The sequence below is a fragment of the Myotis myotis genome, unplaced genomic scaffold (genome assembly GCF_014108235.1).
Source record: "Myotis myotis isolate mMyoMyo1 unplaced genomic scaffold, mMyoMyo1.p scaffold_m19_p_4, whole genome shotgun sequence".
Classification (NCBI taxonomy): domain Eukaryota; kingdom Metazoa; phylum Chordata; class Mammalia; order Chiroptera; family Vespertilionidae; genus Myotis; species Myotis myotis.
The window spans coordinates 97,524,800-97,548,751 of record NW_023416346.1 but is presented as its reverse complement, the minus strand read 5'-3'; the positions used below and the strand labels follow the sequence as shown (position 1 = coordinate 97,548,751).

The 23,952-nt window shown below is 36.0% G+C and overlaps 1 pseudogene; it reads right to left on the bottom strand.

Annotated features, from left to right (window-relative positions):
- Window positions 1-4,584: 4,584 nt before the first annotated feature.
- LOC118654586 lies at window positions 4,585-6,706 on the bottom strand (annotated as a pseudogene).
- Window positions 6,707-23,952: the final 17,246 nt, after the last annotated feature.

Here is a 23,952-nt window from a genome sequence, read left to right as displayed (position 1 = left end):
TATTGGCAAAATGAGGGGGATGACTTTCTTTCCCCAAGTTAAATGGGTATATGAGACACTGACTAGTGCATTTAATATTTAATAAAAGGTATTTATTCAAGAAATAGTTTCCAGTGTTTTATGAGTTTTTTAAATCTCAATTCATAAAAATTATCTTGAATTTTCAGGTATAAGTGAATTTCCTGATAATTGAATTTTAGAGCAGCAGGGTTATTTAAAAACTCTTATTTAAGATTTTGTGGAAAATGATCATTTTGTAGATATCTGAGATGACCTCTCTTTAATGCCAAGTATACTTTTATTACTATAGTTGTAAGTAGCTATAAAAGGAAATGTCTTACAACAGGCATATTCTGTGTCATTGGGCCCTTACAAGTAGATACAAGGCAGATAATAGGCATTGTTTATATTTAAGGAAGCCCTCCTAATAAGGATGACTTGTATGTATTAGTTCAACAGTAAGCAGGCTCAAACAATTAAATAACTGTACTATTGTGGGAAAGGAGAAAAACATACAACTACAGGGGTTTTCTTATCATTCATTAACCTGCCATCTCTCACTCATTATACTTCATATATTTAAAATGAAAATGAAAGTGGAAATAGAAGTCAAGTGTGTGAGAGAATAAGTGAAAGCTACATCTCACTCAAACAAAAGATTTCAAGATGACTAAAGGGAAGACACATGAAAAGCATTTGGATTTGAATAAATTAACTTGCACTTGGCTCTAAAATCAGAATGATTTGAGTTTGAATCTTGGCTCTGCTATTTACCATCTGTGAAATCTTGTGAAGATTGTCATTTTCAAACTTGGTTCTCTCCTTAGTATAATTGTTATATTTATAGAACAGGACTATAATAAAGATCAAATGAAGCAATTACACAACATGCTTAGCTCAGGGCCCACCATATCTTGAGAACTCAATAAACATTAATTATTATGGCAGAGATTATATGTTATTATAATGTAGTGTTACATGGCAGAGATTATATGTTACTATTATTTAGTGCTCATCAAACATCCATGCATTCCTCTATATTTTCCAGTCCCTTTTTAATTAAGTGAGAATAAGTTATATTACAAGTTCTGGCCCATAGGCTGTAAGTAAAAGTAATGTGTGTCACTTCTGGATCAAAACCTAGAATAAAGGATATGAATTATTCATTTCTTCTGCTCCTCTTCTTTGTTGACCAAAGAGGACTTGCCTCACAGATAGTATAGTTACAAGATGGTAGAACCTTTGCAACTCTGGTCACTGAAAGAACTAAATAAGAAGCAAAGCCCTCTGCTGGTCTATGTTAGATATATAGCATGAGTGAAAACTAAACTTACCTTGTTTTAAGCCACTGAGATTTGGAGATTGCTGGGAAGTATTGCATAACCCATCCAGATTTATTTTTTATTATCTTTTTTAAAATTTCAGATATGGTATCTACTCTTTGAAGAGGCTGAAACACATAAGTTGTGTTTATGAGCATTAATTCATTAATGAAAGCCATTGAGTATTTATAAATATTTAGCTATCATTATGAGCTGCAGCATTATCAATAGTCAAGGGTAGGTAATGATATAGTGAAAAGTACAAGATGGAAATGAACAGACCTGGATTCCAGACTTATTTATCACATTAACTATGTGACTGGAACAAAGTCATTAAACTACTTTGTACTTATAAAGTTAATACATCTGCCAAATAGAGATATTATTAGTCTTTCCTCAAAAGATTGATTGTTTTGAGGATAACATATAGGTAAATAAATATCCTTTGAAAAATTAAAATCATGTAAAAATAGAAAGGATTGTTATTGCTGTCTGGATTGAAAGTAGTAATTATTTATGAGAGCCTTTAGAGTGAGCTAAAGGGGAATAGCTCTACTAAGAATATATATTAAATTTTATCCTTTCCTGGATCAAGGTGAATGGGCAGGGGAAGCTCTACTTTATTACAATATAAGTTAATCATTTGTATCATAAAAGAAGAATCATGGTTAGAATTGGTTTATTAAGTAATATTAAGAAAAGAAAAATAATCCTGTATAAGACTTAATTTACATACTTATTTATAATAATATAGCAAACTAAAACTATAATGATTTTAGATATTATTGAATCTAGTGCAAAAGCCTCTATTTTAGAGATGATTAAATTTTGGCTAAATGTTATATTTTTAATAACTAATAGATAATACTTATTCTGTCATAATGCCATTATCATTTAAGCTCATCAGTCTTTTTAAATTTATGATTTATTTTTATATTATCTTTTTTTTACATTTCAGATATGTTATCTACTCTTTGAAGAGGCTGAAACATGTAAGTCATGCTTATGAGCATTAATTCATTGATGAAAGTCATTGACTATAAAGATACACCTGGTTATGAGAAATCTTGGTTGATAAGCTATATTTATGAGTAATAATTAACTTTTATTTTATATTAGCAAATATACTCAAGTTCAATGAGAATACATGCCTTTACTTTTTAAAAATATATTTTTACTTGTTTTAAGAGGGCGGGAAAGGGAAGGAGAGAGGTACATCATTGATAAGAGAGAATCATTGATTGGCTGCCTCCTGCATACCCCCAACCAGAGATTGGGCCTGCAACTCAGGCATATGCCCTGACCCAGAATCGAACTGTGACCCCCTGGTTCATAGGTCGACATTCAACCATTGAGCCACACTGGCTGAACCACAAGCTTATTTTAATACTGTTGCTTATTCACAAAACCATGCAAAAATAGAAACAACATCAGGGCTTGAGAAACAAAGTTATTTGAAATAGACCTTAACCTAGTGGCCTTCCAGGGTCACCTTTCCAAACAGACTCAAAAGACTCTGCTGTAATAAAATAGGGTTTAATGATTTATTTTAATTTACTCAAAGCTATGTTTACATCTCTATTTATTGCCTTATCCACAAAGCAGTAAAGGCTCAGATATATTATCCCAGTTCTCCATAGTAGTTCAGAATGATAGTATTCCATGTTATCCTATTCCATTACACCTATGTAGACAGTATGACATATTTTGGATTGCCATATCAAAAAGAAAGAGATAAAAATATTGAGGATTTGCTCTTGTTCTTTGGTCTTATTTTTATCATTACTAAATAGCTGCACGAAAAAGAAGCAGACTTGTCCGGCTGGTGTAGCTCAGTGGATTGAGTGCTGTCCTGTGAACCAGAAGGTCACCGGTTTGATTCCTAGTCAGGGCACATGCCCAGGTTGCAGGCTTAATCCCCAGTAGTGGGCATTCAGGAGGCAGCCAAGCTATGTTTCCTCTAACATCAATGTTTCTCTCTCTCTCCCTCTCTCCCTCTCCCTTCCTCTCTCTCTCTGAAAAAAATCAATAAAAACATTTTTTTAAAGAGGCAGACTTATGTAGTTCAAAGAATGCTGAGTCCAGACATCTTCCCTCCTTTGCTACCCCCTTGTAATTTGAACAAATCACTGACATCTGTGGGCTTTTTTTAATTGTTTGTTTGTTTGTTCTATATGTGCTCTTATTCTGTTTTTTTGTTTTGTTTTGTTTTGGTTTTTTGTGGTTTTTTTTGGGGGGGCGGGGGGTTAGTCTCTTCTTTTTCTCCTGGATCTTTTATTTCAAACTAAATAAAACTTTTCATTAATACAAACTAAAAATATGTTTTCTTTATTTAACATCAATATAAGAGTAGATATAGTTAAAAACCTTTATTGTCTTCAAGTATGTGACAAAATAGAATATGCTTCAATTACATTAGGTAATTGGGTAGGGAAGTGATTAGTTTGTTTTCCATTTCAAAAGTATTCCAAATAATCACAAACACTTACAAATTCAGATTGCTTGGTTCTCAGTCATTTATAGCTTAAAATACTGCATTTGGAAACCACCTGAGGGTAAAATAAGTTTATATGAATAATGCATAAATTATATATCTAGGATATCATGCAATATATAAATGTTCTCCTGTACATTGGTATCAGTGATAAAAGGAGCCTGCAGATGTGAACAGTGTTGTTTCTTCTACCAAGAAAATATGCCCAGCAAGATCCTTGCTTTTGACTTATTCAAGATCCTACTTGTCAGGCAGGTCATCCTAATTTTCTCAGACTGACACAAGAAGCCAATGTCACAATAAATCTGCAATAAGAAACTGATTTGCCTCAAGTGCAGGAGCTGTGAGGTCTGAGCCAGGCAGAATGACACTCTCATTATCCTACTACCCTACTGCCAAGTCCATTTGAGTTCTTGACTAGCTAGAGCCGTGGTCGGCAAACTGCGGCTCGTGAGCCAAATGCGGCTCTTTGGCCCCTTGAGTGTGGCTCTTCCTAAGCCTTAGGAGTACCCTAATTAAGTTAATAACAATGTACCTACCTAAATAGTTTAACTTTAAAAAGTTTGACTCTCAAAAGAAATTTCAATCTTTGTACTGCTGATATTTGGCTCTGTTGACTAATGAGTTTGCCAACCACTGAGCTAGAGGAACAAATGGGTAAATGCTTAGAATGACCCACTAGAAATGTTTACTACTGTAGTATCTTTTTAAAATCTATTTGTCCTTTAAATCTATTTTTTTTTTGAAAATTGCCAGGGGAAGATCTCACTATTCATGGTTTTGATATGCCCCTACCACATGAGAATTGAAGTGAACTACAATTGTAATGTCAGCTCTGTACATCCGAGCAAGCTCTTCAGGAAGACTCAGCATTTTGGAGAGACGCTCATGATCAACAGTCCCAAACTCATTGTTGCCCACAGTGTGGCGAAAAAGATGGGTTGCTGCATTCTGATCCTTAAATACTGAGAACATCTTGGCTCTCCTTTCTGTTAACAGGACATGCATCTGTCCCAGAGTCACCATGCCATTTAGGTACTCGCCCACAATCCTAACCACATCCTGCCTATGCATTATCTCCCACAACCCATCAGTAGCCAGTACCAGAAACTCATATTGTGGCCTTAATCAATGGTAGGATTACCTCTGGCTCAGCAGTGAGATAAGGAGCTGTATAATAATTAGGAGGGATAAACTTGGTATATTTGTTGTCATTCAATTTGTCTGGGCCAGATTCTACCACTATCTTTTTTAAAAAATTTTATTTTATTGCTTAAAGTATTACAAAGAGTATTACATATGTCTCCTTCCCCGCGCCCCTTGACCTTCCCCTGGCCTCCCCTACCCCTCAGTGTCTTGTGTCCATTGGTTATGCTTATATGCATGCATACAAGTCCTTCGGTTGAACTTTTACCCCCCCCTCCCCAACCCTCCCCGGCTTTCCTGCTGTAGTTTGACAGTCTGTTTGATGCTGCTCTGCCTCTGTATCTATTTTTGTTCATCAGCTTATAATGGTCTTTATTATCCATAATGAGTGAGATCGTGTGGTATTTTTCTTTCACTGACTGGCTTATTTCACTTAGCATAATGCTCTCCAGTTCCATCCATGCTGTTGCAAGAAACCAGAAACACCAATCAGAAAGGATATATGCATCCCTATGTTCATAGCAGCACAATTTACCATAGCTAAGTTCTGGAAACAGCCTAAGTGCCCATCAGCAGATGAATGTATTAGAAAACTGTGGTACATCTACACAATGGAATACTATGCTGCTGCTGCAAAAAAGAAGGAAGTCTACCACTATCTTTTGAAGGTCAATGCTCCATTTGAACTTTACATCTCCAAAAGAACTAAAAGGCATCAGCAAGCCAAGCAGTGATCCTATTTTACCACACTCTTGGCATCATTCTTTGGATGTTCCAATTTTAGCCTTTCCAGCTCACTTTCATTCTGAGCATTGTGGTCGTTAGGGAGAGTGACTGCTCACCCAGAGCCGTCCTCTTCCTGCACACCCAGCATGGCTCTGCTATCTCCAGTATTGGCCACATGAAGGTTGACACCATCCACATGGGCCACACAAGCAGTGGCCTCAGAAAATGCCATTCAAAGCACCAGGTAGTTGAGGAAAGCATTAATTAGACCCTCCTTAACATCAATATCATCTGACTTCCCAGTTTTGAGATCTATAAATTATTGCCAATAAGTCCTCAACCTGTTGAAGTACAATTTGGATGCCTCCTTACTGAACTAATCATTGGGATACTTGTGCCATTGGAGAATGGGTAGCAGTGCCCGGCCAGACTCCACTGCATTTTCAATCTCTAGCAAAGTCTCGTGGGGTAACAAAGAGACAGCAATATAATAAAAGAGTCTTTTCACTGACTGCTTGGGAACAAGCACAGTCTGTATGGCCATCAAAAAACCTCAAAGGCATCCTCTGGTCTGCAAGAAGGTTGTTGTACTTCTCTGATCCTCAGTGGGTGCATTTGCAGGTAGCTGATTGCTGTCAAATCCAAGGACAGAACTGATATTTTAGCCATCAAATTCTGGCACTTTGAAACTGTACTCATTAGCTTTCAGGATGCTGTTGACTTGTGGAAGTGTGAGGTAAAATTTCTGTGGTGTGGAAGCATATCTCCTTCCTTGGGTGTATTGCCACCAGTTCTCCTTTGGCCTGCAAAAGGTAGCATACACTGGATGAGGTGTATACTTCAGGTGACTCAGGAATGTAAGGAGATGAGCAGCAGAGATACCTGTGGGGCAGTAACATGCAGTGCCATAGTTTCTGCTCAGTTCACAGTTACAAATCAGAGGAAAAAACAGCTGAGTTGCTACTGGCATGGCATCAGAGAACAGCGGCAGACTGGAACTTCTAACTGGGATTCCAATTTGTCTGAGCCAGAGGGGACACACACATTCTCCTAGCCCTCAGGAAAGGCAGAGCCACAGACTAAGGCAGTGGGGGCCCAGACACCAGCAGAAGCGCACCCTGGGACCAACCCCTCCACCCAGCTCCAGTGCAGGCTGTGTCTTCCGCCCACGACCTGCCTGGGCCCACCCGGCCAGGGCTTCAGTTCAGATGGGCTTCCCATGGAGCCACCTCAGACACCTGGCACAGCAGGTGGGAACCTCTCCTTCCTGAAGGAGCAGGCGGCCCCAAGCACCGCCGCTGCTCCCTCCACTCTTTTTCTGTTCTATAACTCAATGCTGTTTAGAATACATGTAAATTTAACTTAGCAGATAAATATCACTTGCCCCACTTCTGTTGACATTTAAATTTGGCCCATATATTTCTCTAATAGTGCAAAACTGATTTCAGAATGCTGTTTGAAAGTAGGAGCAAAGAATAGAGAAAGCTCTTATACTTGGTAGGTCTATGAAGGACTTGAATGAAGAGAAAAGGATATGCAGAATATAGACTTGCTTTTATTCCCCATTATTAGCCAGATTTTTCATGACTTAGAGATAAGACTCTTTACAAGGAATTGTCCAAAATATTTAGGCTGGAATGTGTTCTTCTAAGATCTGATCTTAGCCTCTTTTGGGTCATGTTGCTCATGGCATTCCCATTTAAGTTTTTCCTCTGAGCAAGTTGGGTCTTCAATGCACAGTCTTCACTCATTACCTTTGTCCTTATTATTCCCACAACTTAAGGTGCCTTCATATCTAAATATCACTAATTGAAAAGAAATCAATTTCTATTTTTATATAAGCTGAATTACAGGTCTGTAGTCCTCAGAAATTGTCTAAAGTTAGCCTTTTTCTCTGAACTATTGTTTTCTGTATATATTCTCACTCCAGTGAAATGAGAAGATTGGGTTGTCTGCTTTTCTGATTTTCTCTTTGACTTCAGCTGTTTTATCTGTAAAGGCAGAAGGTATGAACTACTTGGTTTTTGTTCATTACATTAACATTATTGCATATAATGTGAATGGCAGAAAAAATGTCACATAATAACTGGTTATATGGAGAAGAATAGAATGAAAACTTGGCAGTTCAGTTTGACATAGAAACCTACTGACTGAAAAAATCTGTAATGTACTGTTTATATTCAGACACAAGTATTCAGTTTTAGGCCATGTTTTAAAAGGGGCATTGAAAAATGAGTATATGCTAGGGGATGATCAGGATCATAAATTGCCTGGAATTAAAATCTATGAGAAAAGTTTAAGACAACCTGGGATATACAGAGTGGAGAAGAATGGATTTTTCGGGACAAACATTTAAAGAACTGTCATGTGAAAGAGGGAAGAGGGTTGTTCTGGGTCTAAACATTTGTATTAATTGGGTGAAAGTTACCAGGGAACAAATTTAGTTTGGTTCAAGAGGGACTTCTGAATAAAAATGTCATTCAATCAAATTGATTGTTTTAGGGAATGAGCTATTCATTGAGGTAATGTTCAAGTATATATATTATCATCGGTTAGAGATATCATGGAAAAAATAGGAAGGTTGATTCTACTTTTAGATTCCCTTCCAAATCTAAGCTTTTATGAGTCTGAGTTTTATTTTTTGTTAACCTGGAGAGGTGCAGGCTTTCTAATATCACATGGTAGAAGAAAAACATTCCTAGTCTTCTTAAATTCTCTTTCCATTGGATCATGCTTGGTTCAAATACTGAATTGCTCAGTTAGCTCTAGTAGCATTGTGTGCACTATTAGTTGCATGTTCCAAAGTAACTTTCAAAATCTTTGTGAAATCTTTCATGGCAACTGGTAATGTGAAAGAACATGGTGTGGTTTTACTGCCACTCCTGACCCCATATTGCCCACCAAGAATGGATTTACACAAGAACACTTTTTAACTTATTGAGGGTCTGTAGTCAATAACAACTATAATTTATTTAAACAGTATTGTAGTGTCCATACTCTGTATACCAAATGTTTATAATATAAGAAATTGATATTCACATTTATTAATTAAACTTAATGAGGGTGGTGTAGAGCTTTCAATTTTCTGGAAAGAACATGGTGGAAAATGATATAATTAATATTGAAAAAGAACATTTTCCCATCACTCATGCCAGATGCTGAGATTAAAGAACGCAATGCAAATATAGGTTTGAACCATGGTGGAATGGTTTAAAATAACTCCAGACGTTATAAATGCTTATTTTACTGTATTTTCATTGCCCTATAAAGCAAAGAGGAGACATTTTCAACCAAATGAAATGAATTCAGGTCATTTCAGAATTGAGAACTGCAATAGATTAACATTTTTGTGCCACATGGAAAGGAATAAATTTATAGTACTGGGTTAATATTTGAACCTACTCATTTATGTAGTAAAGATGGTTAGTCATAAAACAATAGAAATTGCAGGTAATTTAATCTTCACAATTTTTCTCCAGTTCTTATGTTCAACATTATTAAGTAGAGCAAAGGAACACCCTAGATTTTTAATCATTAATATATGCTATGCTTATTTTATGCAAACAATAAATCTCCTATGATCCTCCAGGTTCATTTTTTTTCACATGGAAAACCTTATTGGTGATGACAGCTGACAGGCATTCCTTATAACCACCATAGTTTTGGAAAGTAGTTTGCGTATTTTGGCACTTCATTTTAGAGAGGAACTAAAGTTGCTGCCAACATTCCACTAAACTACACCTTTAAATGTGTGTGTGTGTGTGTGTGTGTGTGTGTGTGTGTGTGTGTGTGTGTGTGTGTGTTTTATGTCTCCACTATTTCACTTTGGAAAATCCTAGAATAAGTACAGTTACACATTCCCCAAAGAACAGCCTCCCATAATCAGCCCTTACAAATTTCAGGAAGTTCTATTTTCATGGGGGAAGTCCTTTAATCAAGATTAATTTTTTCCAGTTTTCTGTAATTGGAGCTTTTCCTGAGTTTTTCTCAACCCTCCTTTAGGATGAAATTATCGAATTTCCATGGCAATTATATAAAAAGTTCAAGTGTGTGGATCATTTTGTATAATACTCACCACGGTACAAGTGAAATTAAGTAAGGGAGAAAAAAAGTGCAGGTTTTAGTTTGAAGGGCATAGTTTCACAAAATGCAAATCTGTGGCTGAAATCCTCTGTTGTGAAAGGTTTGCTTTCTCACCAGATTCATTTCTCTGGACCTGTTTTATCCATAGCTCCATCCAGACACAGGTTCCATAATTACAAAAGCAAATAACAGCATAAAATTATTTTTTCTATTACACAGAAAATAATTTAGAGCATATGGAAAAAACTTATCTGGAAGAATTTATTTTTTAATGGTTTTCTAAGTTGCATCTCCTACATGTTGTTTTCAACTATTGTTTGAACAAATATGAAGTGATATAGGAAGATAATTATATAATTACTTGTATGCCTCTTACAGGGTGTTTCTTGAGACTGAAAAAGAACCTACAGCCATTTAGGTACCTCTTACTGGCATTCATTTCTTCCTTCTTAACTATGTACTTCTAAGGCAAATGAATATCCCTGTTACTCAGCCAATTGTATCTCTCACATTACTGTGTGGGCATATGATAAACACTTTAAGAATGCACAGGAATGTTCAAGAAAGGAACATACGTAAGTTGAAAAAGACACTGAATCAGAGGTTCTCTATTATGCTTTTGTCAGAATTACACATGGACCTTAAAAAATATTCCTGTCCTTACCTCAACTTAAATTCAATCATTGAATAGGGTGTTTATGAGGAAGCTTGCCTTTGGCTAAATGGCTCAAATAATTATTACTTCTCTCTTATTTTACCTGATCTATGTGTTCTTTTATCCCAAATAATTTCAGGTGCATGCAGACATATAGTAACATATAGTGTTCAATATATTTAATATGCAAACAAACTCAGGTGATACACGGCCTCTTGTCTATGCTCCTGTTTACTGTACTACCTTAATCTCTCACCACTTTCCTCCTCAAATTATAATGATCCAGCCACACTGGGTTTCTTTAATTTCTTTAATCATGTCAAGGCCATCCCTGCCTTTTGGAACCCACACATCATTAAAAAATTCCAATTGAGTTAAACTCATTAAATAAAGCCATAAAAACATTTCAATGAAATATGCAAGTATATTTATAACCTTATGATAGAGAAAGCATTTAAACATGTTAAGATAACAAACCTATTAAGCAAAAGCTTGATAAATTTCAGTATGTTAAAAAAATTGTGCATAACAGAAAACACCACCAAAATTTAAAATGCAGAGACAGATTAGAAGAAATTATGTAGAAAGATAGTATAACAAATGTCTCTTTTGCAGATTGTTCCACCTTTGGCTATTATGAGCTATTTCAGTTCACTCTTACTTTTTGACATACCTTTACTGTTGTAGTTTTTTTTGGGGGGGGTGGGGGGACTTTTTCTTACTTATTAGAGCTACAAGATGTTCTAGGATCATCTTTTACATTCTGTACCTCAGTAAACACAAACATACACAAATGCATATATATGTATATTTAATTTACATCTATTCATTTGCATCTATATTAAGATAAATATGAGTTCATATTTATTTATCTGATATCTCCAACTCTAATATCACATGGTCCATTCCAGCTTTTACTTCTTGTTTATCTATAATCTTCCATTCCTAAAGTGAGAAACTTCTCTCTTACTGTTTTGCATCCATTTACATATTTGTTCAATTCCAATGACATGTATCAGAATTTTAGAATTATTAACTTGCACCTTTATCAACTGCTTATGTGCAGTTCCTTTTGTTTTTACTTGTTTTTATTTTTAGTGTTAATTGTATGTTTAACACATTATTTTTTATTTTTAAAAAATTTAAATTCTTTATTTTGTTTAAAGTATTACACGAGTCTCCTTTTCCCCCCCTTACTGTGAGTGCATGTGCTGGGGGTGGGAGCAGCCGGAAAGAGGTCAATGGGGGAAAAAGGAGACTCGTGTAATACTTTAAACAAAATAAAGAATTTAAATTTTTTAAAATAAAAAATTGGTTATGCTTATGATAGATGTATCATAGGCATGTATGCATGCCTATGAGCATTGGTTATGCTCATAGGCATGCATACAAGTCCTTTGGTTGATCTCTGGCCCCTTTACCCCCTATCTTGCCTCATAAGATGGACAATCTGTTTGATGCTTCTATGTCTCTGGTTCTATTTTTGTTCATCAGTTTATGTTGTTCATTATATTCCACAAATGAATGAGATCATGTGATATTTATCTTTCTCCGACTGGCTTATTTTGCTTAGCATAAAGCTTCCCAGTTCCATCCATATTGTTGCAAATAGTAAGAATTCCTTCTTTTTTACAGCAGTGTAGTATTCCATTGTGTAGATGTACCATGATTTTCTAATCCACTCATCTTCTGATGGGCACAAAATCTTAGCTATTGTAAATTGTGCTGCTATGAACATAGGGGTGCATATATCCTTTGTGATCAATGTTTCTGTTTTCTTGGGATATATTCCTAGAAGTGGGGTTACTGGGTCAAATGGAAGTTCCATTTTTAATTTTTTGAGGAAACCCCATACTGTTTTTCCACAATGGCTGCACCAGTTGTTTTTAATCTTACAAACTCATCATTCCCACAGTTAATTAAATCATCACCACTTTTACCCCAGCAATTTTAGAAAGGTTATGCCTTACATTTGCAATATACATAGATAGTTGTCACAGTCTGCGTTCCATCTTGGGTGCCCATGACTTCTGTGTTGATTTTTTTTAAAAAAAATCATTAATTTATGTTCATTTTTGTTATAAATTTCCATGTGCTTAATACATGTGTAGTGCAAAGTATCTAGCATTAAGTACCATACAAAATAGTTTCACAGCCCTGTGAAATATTACCTGTGTTTCTCCTAGTCAAACACCCTTTCTTCCCCAAATCTGACAATCCCTAATATTTTTTCATTATCACATTTATATATGTTCATGAGTTGCTTCCATATATTGGGTATTATAAATACTGTTGCAATGAATATAGGGGTGTGTATATTTTTTTAAATTAGTGTTTTCATTTTCTATGGATAGATTCCCAGAAATAGAATTATTGAGTCATAGCATTACAACTTTTTATTTTTTAGGAGCCTCCATACTCTTTTTCTAATGGCTGTTATAGTTTACAATCCCACCAACAGTGCATGAATGTTCTCTTTTTTCCACATAATCTCCAACAATTATTTTTGTCTTTTTAAAAAGCCAATCTGATGGGTGTCAAGTGATATCTCATTGTGGTTTTGAATTGCATTTCACTGAAGATTAGTGATGCTGAGCATCTTTTCATGTATCTGTTGGTCATTTGTATGTCTTCCTTGCGGGCGGGGGATGTATATTCAGGATATCTAGCCATTTTTTACATCTTATTGTTTGTTGTTGATGTTGTTGTTGTTGTCTTGATGTTGAGTTATATTTTGGATATTAACCCCTTATCAGATGTGTCATTTGGAAATATCTTCTCCTGTTAAGTAGGTTGCCTTTTCACTTTGATGATTGTTTCTTTTACTGAGCAAAAGTTATTTAGTTTGATGCAATTCTGCTTGTTTATTTTTCCCTTTGTTTCCATTGCCTGGAGAAGCATATCCAAAAAATATATATTGTTAAGATGAATATCAATTAGTTTAGTATCTAGGTTTTCTGATAGGAGTTTTATGGTTTAAAGTCTTACATATAAGAATTTTATCTATTTTGAGTTTATTTTTGAAAATGGTATAAGATAGTGGCCCAGTTTATATATATTTATTTGTGTGTAGCTGTCCAGTTTTCCCAATACCACTTTTTGAAGAGACTGTCTCTTCCCCATCGCATATTCTTACCTCCTTTGTTGGAGATGAATTGACCATATAATTGTATTTTTTGGGTTCTCTACTCTGCTCCATTAATCTATGTTTCTGTTTTTGTGCCAGTACCATACTGTTTTGATTACTATAGTTTTGTAGTATAGTTTGAAATCAGGGAAAATGATACCTCCAATTTTTTTTTCTCTCTCAAGATTACTATGACTATTCTGGGTTTCTGTAGTTCTATGCACATTTTAAGATTTTTTTGTTCTAATTCTCTAAAAAATGCCATTGGTATTTTGATAAGGATTTCATTGAATCTGTAAATTGCTTTGAATAGTATGGACATTATTAATGATATTGATTCTTCCAATACATGAGGAGTGTGGTATATTCTTCCATTTATTTGTGTTACATTTAATTTTTCATCAAAGTCATAGTTTTCAAACCTGTTATCATATTCATTAAATTTATTTCCACATATTTTATTCTTTTTTATGAAATTATACATGGAATTGTTTTCTTGATTTCCCTTCCTGATAGTTTGTTATTTAGTTGTAGAAAAAACAATTACTTTTTAAAATATATTTTTATTGATTTTGGAGAGGAAGGGAGAGGGAGAGAGAGATAGAAACAGCAATGATGAGAGAGAATCATTGATCAGCTGCCTCCTGCATGCCCCCCACTGGAGATCGAGCCAGCAACCCAAGCATGTGCCCTTGACTGGAATCAAACCTGGGACACTTCAGTCTGCAAGTCGATGCTCTAACCACTGAGCAAAACCAGCTGGGGCAAAAAACAATTTCTTTACATTAGTTCTAATAGCTTTTGTAAAGTATTTAGGATTTCATATATACTATCATGTCATTGGCAAATAGGATATTAGTTCCTCTTTTTTTATGCATTCATTTTGTTTGTTTTTTTATCTGCTTGCTATGGCTAGGATTTTCAATGCCACATTGAATAAAAGTGGTGAGAGTGGACAACCTTGTCTTGATCTTGATCTTAAAGGAGAAACTTTCAGCTTTTTATTATTGAGTATAAATTTAGCTGTGGGTTTATCATATATGGCCTTTATTAAAATGATATAGGTTTCCTCTATCTAAGTGCATTGTTGATACATGCATATGAGCATTACCAATGGACACAGACCAGGGGGAGGAGAAGGTGAGGGCATGTGCTGCGGGGTGGGGGCAGGAAGGGAAAGGTCAAGTTGGGGTGAAGAGACATATGTAATACTTTAAACAATAATTTAAATTAAAAGAAAAAAATAAATTTCATGGAAAAAAAATAAATGCATTATTGAGTCTTTTCATCAATAATGGATGCTCAATTTTGTCAAATCCTTTTTCTATATCTATTGAGATTATAATATGATTATAATCTTTAGTTTTGTTGATTGTTATATCATATTAGAGGCCCAGTGCACAAAATTCATGCATGGGGGCGGGGGTGTCCCTGAGCCCAGCCTGTACCCTCTTGCAATCCAGGACCCCCTGGGGGCTGTCTGACTGCCAGTTTATCACACGATCCCACAGGGATCCCTGTGGGATTGGGCCTAAACTGGCAGTCAGACACCCCTCTCGCAATGTGGGACTGCTAGCTCCTAACTGCTTGCTTGTCTCCCTGCCTGATCACCCCTAACTGCTCTGCATGCTTGCCTGATCACCCCTTGCCACTCTGACTGCCTGTCTCATCGCCCCTATCTACTTGCCTGCCTGCCTGATCACACCTAACCACCTCTGCCTGCCTGCCTGATCACCCCTAACCACTTGCCTCCCTGCCTCATTGCCCCTAACCACTCTGCATGTCTCATTGCCCCTAACCACCCTCCTGCCTTCCTGATCACCCCTAACCACTCGCCTGGCTGGTCACCCCTAACCCCTCTTCCTGCCTGCCTGATTGCCCCTAACCACTCTGCCTCAAATATTTTGTAAAGTATTTAGGATTTCATATATACTATCATACACAAATATTGGAACACTGCCTCCCTGCCTGATCTCCCCTAACTACCTCTGCCTCAGTCCCTGCCCCAGACACTTTGTCCAGGAGCATGTCCAGAATGATGTCTGGAAGGTTGTTGGGCTGTCCAGTCTAATTAGCATATTACACTTTTATTATTATAGATAGGTTGATTTGCAAGTATTGAACCATCTTCCAATCCTGGAATAAACCCACTTGGTCGTAGTGTATGATCCTTTTAATATATTGTTGAATTTGGTTTTTGTTTTCAAAATTTTTCTGAAGGTTTTTATGTCTACGTTTATAGGTTACTGGCCTATAATTTTTTTTTTAGGTTTTGTTGTTGTTGTTTTGGTAACAGGGTAATGCTGCATTTGTAGAATAAGTTTGGAGGCACTCCATCTTCAACTTATTGGGATAGTTTTATAAAGCTAATTTTTATTTTTTTAAATTTTTGGTAGAATTCACTCATGAAGCTTTCTGGTCCTGGACTTTTGTTTGTTGAGAGGTTTTTTTAAAAATTATTTTTACCTATTTATTTGTGTTACTAGTAATCTATTTATTCAGATATTCTGTTTCTTGCTTATTCAGTCTTGGAAGAATGTGTGTTTCTAAGAATTTATCTTTTTCTTTTAGGTTGTTCAATTGTCTGCATATGATTCTTTTTGTTGTATTCTTAAAATAATTTGTATTTCCATGCTGTTAATTATAACTTTCCTCTTTTCATTTATAATTTTATTTGTGGTCTCTTTTTCTCTTGATGTCATGCTAAAGGTTTATCAGTTTTACTTATATTTTTTTCAAAGAACAAGCTCTTAGTTTTATTCATATTTTCATTTAAAAATGATATTTATTCCCACTCTGATAGTACTATTTTCTTCTTTCTGTTAACTTTGGACTTTATTTGATCATCCTTTTCTAGTTCCTTTAAGTGTGAAATTAGAGTATTGAGATTTTTTGTTTGTTTGTTTTTTGAGGTAGGCCTGTATCTCTATGAACTTCCCTTTTAAAATCGCTTTGGCTGTGTCCCACAAATATTGGAACACTGTGTTTCAATTTTGATTTGTTTCAAGAGTTTTTAAATTTTATCTTCAATTTTTTCATTAGCACATTATTTAGTGTCATGTTGTTTAACCTCCATGCATTTGTGTTTTTTTCTAGATTTCTTCTTGTAATTATTTTCTAGTTTTGTGTCATTGTAATAAAAAAATGATTGCTATGATATCAGTCTTCTTACATTTATTCAGAAATGCTTTATGACTTAACATGTGATCAAAATGTTCCATGTACCCTGGAAAATAATGTGGATTCTGCTTTTTTTGGATGTAATGCTCTAAAAATATCTATGAAGTCTATCTAATCAAGTATGCCATTAAAGGCCAATGTTTCCTTGTTAATTTTCTGTCTGGATGCTTTACTGATTGATATAATTGGGGTGTTAAAGTCCCCTACTATTATTGTTTTATTATCAATCTCTCCATTTATGTGTTAATACGTGTTTTACATAGATAGGTGTTCCTATATTGGGTGTATAGCTGTCTACAAGTAGTATATATTTTGTCAAATTGAATCTTGTATCACTATGTAATGTTCATCTTTGTTTCTTGTTACATGTATTAAAGTTTATGTTGTATGATATAAGTATTTATAACCTGTCTTCTTCTGGTTTTTATTTTTCCTAAATATCTTTTTCTATTATTGCACTTTCATTCTGTATTTGTCTTTAGATTTGAAGTGAGTACAGGTAGTCCTCAGGTTACATCGGACTTGACATACGTCGTTTTGTGATTATGTCACCATCTCCCATTTATTTATAAAAAAAAGTTCCATCATTTCAACGTATGTACATATGTGCTTTATGTTTTTTATTGTTTATTTACCACAAGTAAAGGTCAGGAATTGTTACTTTCTTTTAAAAATTTTCTTTTACTGTTTCACTTCATTATTGCTGTGTATATTCTCCATGTGAGTGACGTAGGTGCTTATGTAGGTGGGTTCTGACTGATAGAGAAAAATCTCGTTACATCGCACTGTAAGAATGGATCTCTGACATAACCTGAGGACCTACTGTATCTTATAAGCAGCATATGTATTTTTTAACTTTGGAAAATTCATCTCAGGTTTTTTTATTTTATTTTTTTTATTGCTTAAAGTATTACAAAGGGTATTCCATATGTGTCCTTTTTCTCCCCGCCCTTGACAGTCCCCTAGCCTCCCCTATCCCCCAGTGTCTTATGTCCATTGGTTATGCTTATATGCATGCATACAAGTCCTTTGGTTGATCTCTTACCCCCCTCCCTCCTGCCCCCAGTTGCTGCTCTGTTTGGGTGTTTTTCCTACTTTGTCTTCTAGCTCACTGATTCAGGTCTCAGCTTCTTCTAGTCTACTCTTGATGCTTTCTATTGTGTTCTTTATTGCAGCTATATCTGCATTCTTCATTTCTTCTTTGTTTTTCTTAATTTCTTCTTGATTCATACACATGTTGTTGAATTTGTCTTCCATCCTTTTCAGCATCTTTATGTTCATTGCTCTGAATTCTTTCTCTGAAAAATTGCTTGCCTCCATTTTATTTACTTTTGTTACTGGTGATTCCTCCCCTTTTTTCCTATGGGGGCTGTTTCTTTGTCTCCCCATTTTCACTCCTCTCAGGGTGTCTGGTTATGTGGCTCACTCTCTACCACATTGATCAAAAAGCACAAAATACAACGTGAAAAGACACAACAGAGAGAAAACAAAACATGACTGTATTCACAACAGCAATATCCCCAAATAAAGGTGACCACCAGAGAAAAGAGAATTAGGGGAGAGAAAAGAGCACAAAAATGATATTGAGAAAAGGAAAAGAGAAAAGGAAAAGAAGAAAAAAGAAGGGGAAAATATGTATATGGGGAGAAAGCTCCACCAAACCAACAACTAATCCAAAAAATGCAAACAATAAACCCCCAGAAATAAAGAGGGGAGGTGAATCTGAAGAGGCAGAGCTTATTTCCATAAGGTAAGTTAAGGGAATTGAATGAATCGGGGAATGGCCACGATTCAGTATAGATGAGGTAGAAAGAGAATGAGTGTATAAGAAGAAAATTAAAAAACAAAATACTCATTAAAAATATAAAAAATCAAAATATAAAAAATAATAATTAAAATAATAATAATTTAAATATATATTTATATTAAATATATATAAAAGAAAATTTATATAAAATTAAAAATATTTCCTCTTTCTTTAATATATCTATCTATATATTCACTTATTTTTGGAAAAGGAGAATAGAGAGCAGATAGACCTGAGTTTGGTGAGTGAAACTAATTAAGCTATTAGTAGAAGAAAACACGTGAGGAGAGGAAAAAGAAAAGCAAAAAGCAAAAAATTTAAAACACACACACAAAAAAGTAACAAACAAGCAATCAAACAAACCATGACAACAAGAAAGAAATTGGCTAGCACAGAAAGAGAAAAGAGAAGTTAGCATGGACTTGGAGCAGGGGAGAGGAAATTAGATATATGAGTAAGCCAGCAAAGACTACTATAATAGTAATGCGTCAATAAAGCAGATAAAGATGATCAATTTTCAACAAGGAGTAAAAATAAAGGAGAGAGAAAAATGAAAGTAGGAACAGGAGAAGAGAAACAGGATGAAAAAGGGAGAAGTGAGGAAGAAAGGGTTGGCATAAAGGAAATAATGAGATAGGGTGAAATAATGATTAAAACTAAAAATAAAATAGGAAGTAGAACACTAATCCAAAAATAAAAAAATAAATAAAAATAAAAAATATAAAAAATGAAAGGTTAAAAATGATGGTAAAAAATAAAATAAAAGAGAAAATAAAATTTGTGTCTTAAGTAAAAGAAAAAATTAAAAAGTGAAGTTCGTTCACTTCAGCTAAATTTTAATATCTCATGGGGGCTGGTTTAAGACCCCTCTCTACTATTCTGTCTGACATATCTCAGTTTCTTGTTAGATAGTCAGCACCACATTAAGTTCCCAGCAATCCACCACTCCTCTGTGTCAGAGGCCACAATCTTGGTTTCAGGCAGGCGGGATCAATCTGTCCACTTTGTTTTTCTGCCTGCTTTCAGTCGTATTTACACAAGCATCTATTTCTGACACAGCCTCTAGGTGGTGGTGTTTCTGTATTAGTTTCTGGGATCAAATGGCACCTCAATCCAGTCCCTGAGGGCTCCCTGGGGGTATTTAGAATCTTTGTTTCCCCGCTGAGCACAAAGCTGGGTATGGCTGTGCTGCTAGGAGGGGTCTGTTCTTCAGGAGAAAAGTCTGTTCTGGGAAGGAGATATCAGACTGTCCCAGAGCTGACTTCCTGATCATCTCTCCCTATTCTGCTCCCCAGCTTCCACAAAACCACCTTCCCCTGCAGTCTTGGTGAGTGTTTGTAATTGAAAGGTCCTATGCACTGGGTTTAGTGAGTAAAAGAAAGGCAATTATAAATACAGAGCAACCGTGCCACAGAGGGTCTATCCTTCCAGTCCTCCCCCACCTCCCGCCACTGTGCGGCCACTGTAGAACTACAGGCTGCCTTTCTGGGTGCAGTCTCCCATGGCTGTTGGCTTAGATCTAGAGTCCCCCACTGCCAGCAGCCCTGTGGACTCCCTTTCACAGTCGAGCGCTATATGTGTCCCCAAGGGATGTGAATTTGGTGTAGCACAGTCTCCCTCAGACACTCTTGACCCAGTAGCGTGTGTTGCACCCTCCAGCCCAGATCCCAGATCCCACCTCTTTCCAGGCCATCTCTGACCTTTCTGGCCATGGATTGCCTCACCATCTGTGTTTAATTTGCCAATTCCAGGTGGATGTTATTTGATTCATCTGTTTCTTCTATCTGCTTCGTGAGCTGATGCAGGACCAATCTGCCTATTTGGCTACCATTTTGTCTCTCCCTGGACAGGCATTTTAGTAGTCCTTGCCTGGGGAAGCTGGAGTCTCAGTGTTCATGGGTTCACAGCTGAGTGAACTGGTCCCTGGCCAGTGTGACTGTAGGGTCCTGGGTGATGTCCGAGGTCTCCTCAGGTTGAGGTCTCCCCAGCTGGGCTCCCAGCAAAACCACTCTCCCCTTCAAGATGGCATGGTATCTGCAGCAGATCCGGCCACCCCGGGAGATATTTCAGCAGTAGTTGAGGCTACCTGGCCAGGGGAGCCTGGTCCACCAGTCCCCGACAGTCCTGAGGAATATAACTGTCTCTCACTCAAATGTACACATAAATTGCCTAACCCTACAACTCAAAAAGTTAGAAAGGTAGCAACAAGAATAGCACAGCGTAAGCAGAAGAAAGGAAATAATAAAGATCAGAGCGGAAATAAATGGCATAGAGACCAAAAACAAACAAAAACAAACAAACAAAAAAGGATCCACAAAACCAAGAGCTGCTTCTTTGAAAGGGTAAACTAGGTTGATGAACCTCCAGCCAGGCTAACCAAGAAGCAAAGAGAGAGGACCCAAATAAACAAAATCAGAAATGAAAGAGGTGAAGTAACAACCAATCTCACAGAAATACAAAGGATTATGAAAAAATACTGTGAACACCTCTATTCCAACAAAATGCACAACCTAAATGAAATGGACATATTCTTAGAAAAAATAAAAGCTTGCAAAACTCAATCAGGAAGAATCAAAAAACCTGAATAGGCCAATAACTTCTGAAGAAATTGAAGCAATGATCAAAAATCTTCCAGCAAACAAAAACCATGGTCCAGATGGCATTACAGAAGAGTTCTACTAAACATTCAAAGAATTAAAACCTATCCTCCTTAGACTATTCCAAAAAAATTCAAGAGGAAGGCATACTTCCAAGCTCTTTCTATGAAGCCAGCATTACCCTAATCCCGAAACCAGATAGACACCACAAAGAAAGAGAACTACACGCCAATATCCTTGATGAACATAGATGCTAAATTCCTCAACAAAATTCTACCAAATAGGATTCAGCATTATATTAGAAAGATCATACACCATGATCAAGTGAGATTTATTCCAGGGATGCAAGGATGGTAGAATATCTTCAAATCAATAAATGTGGTATATCACATAAACAAATTGAGAGATAAAATCACATCATCATATCAATCAATGCAGAAAAATCACTTGACAAAATCCAACACCCTTTCTTGATAAAAACTCTCAGCAAAGTGGGAATAGAGGGATCATACCTCGACATAATAAAAACCTTATATGAAAAAAAATAAAAATAAATAAAATGAATGGTTACTTTTAACATAAAAAAATAAAAAATAAATAAAAGCTTTATATGACAAACCTTCAGCCAACATCATACTCAACAGGCAAAAACTAAACTCATTTCCCCTGATAACAGGAACAAGACAGGGATGCTCACATTCACCACTCCTTTTCAATATAGTACTGAAAGTGCTAGCTACAGTGATCACACAAGGAGAAGAAATAAAGGGCATCAAAATTGGAAAAGAAGTAGTAAAACTGTCCTTATTCCAAGATGACATGATTCTATACATAGAAAACCCCAAAGACTCCATAAAAAAACTACTAAACCTAATCAATGAATTCAGCAATGTAGCAGGATCCAAAATTAACACCCAGAAATCTATGGCCTTATTATACACCAATAATGAACAAACAAACAAACAAACAAGAGAAAAAAACAACCAACCAAACAAACAAACAAATAATCCCATTTGCCACTGCACCAAATAAATTAAGATACCAAGGAATAAACTTACTAAGGAGGTAAAAGACTGGCACTTGGAAAACTACAGGATATTGAAAAAAGAGATAGAGGAAGACATAAACAAACGGAAGAACATACCATGTTCATGCATTGGTAGAATCAACATAATTAAAATGTCCATAGTACCCAACACAATGTACGGATTCAATGCAATCCCCATTAAAATACCAATGGCATATTTCAAAGATCTAGAATAAACTCTCCAAAAATTCATATGGAATAAAAAAAAGAGCCTGAATAGCCATAGAAATCCTGACAAAGAAGAACAAAGTTGGAGGGATCATAATACCAGATATCAAGCTATATTACCAAGCCACAATTCTGAAAACTGCCTGGTACTGGCATAAGAGCAGACATATAGACCAATGGAACAGAACAGAGAACCCAGAAATTGACCCAAGCCACTAAGCTCAATTAATATTTGACAAAGGAGACAAGTGCGTAGAATGGATTCAAGACAGTTTCTTCAATAAATGGTGCTGGGGAATTTGGTCAGATACACGCAAAAAAAAAAAAAAAAAAAAAGGAAAGGAAAAGAAACTAGATCACCAACTTACACCATACACAAAAACAAACTCACAATGGCTAAAGGACTTAAATGTAAGATGGGAAAGCATAAAAATTATACGAGACTACATAGGCAGCAAAATAGCAGACATATGTCATAGCAGGATCTTTTCCGGCACAGCTCCTAGGGCAAGGGAGACTAAGGCGAAAATAAACAAATAAGACTACATCAAAATAAAAACCTTCTGATCAGCAAAAGAAACCATCAACAAAACAACAAGAAAGCCCACTGCATGGGAGAACATATTTGCCAATGATATTTCACATAAGGGTTAAATATCCAAAATTTACAGAGAACTCATACAACTTAACAAAAAGAAGATAAATGACCCAATCAAAGAATGGGCAAAGGACCTAAATAGACACTTTTCAAAAGAGGACATACAGAAGGTCCAGAGACATATGAAAACTTACTCAAAGTCACTAATCATCCGAGAGATGCAAATCAAAACAATAATGAGATACAATCTCACACCTGTCAGAATGGCTATCATCAACAAATCAACAATCACCAAGTGCTGCAGAGGATGAAGAGAAAAAGGAACCCTGGTGCACTGCTGTTGGGATGCAGACTGGTGCAGCCACTGTGGAAGACAGAATGGAGTTTCCTCAAAAAGTTAAAAATGGAACTCCCATTTGACCCAGTTATTCCACTTCTAGGACTATATCCCAAGAAATAAGCAACACCAATCAGAAAGGATATATGCACCCCTATGTTCATAGCAGCACAATTTACAATAGCTAAGATTTGCAAGCAACCTAAATGCCCATCAGCAGATGAGTGGATAAAAACCTGTGGTACATCTACACAATGGATAATTATGCCACTATAAAAAAAGAAGGAACTTTTACCATTTGCAACAGCATGGATGGGACTGGAGAGCCTTATGCTAAGCAAAATAGGCCAGTTGGAGAAAGATAAATAAATATCAAATGATCAGTCATATGTGGGATATAATGATCAACATAATTTGATGAACAAGAATAGATCCAGAGACAAATGTCAGGGTAGGGGAGGAGTGTTAGAGGACAACCAAAGGACTTGTATGCACGCATATTTGCATAACCAATGGACACAGACACTGGGCTGGTGGGGGCTTGCCGGGTGTGGGAATGGCTGGGGGGTTGGGTCAATTAGGGAAAAAGGAGACATATGTAAAACTTTAGACAATGAAAAAAAAT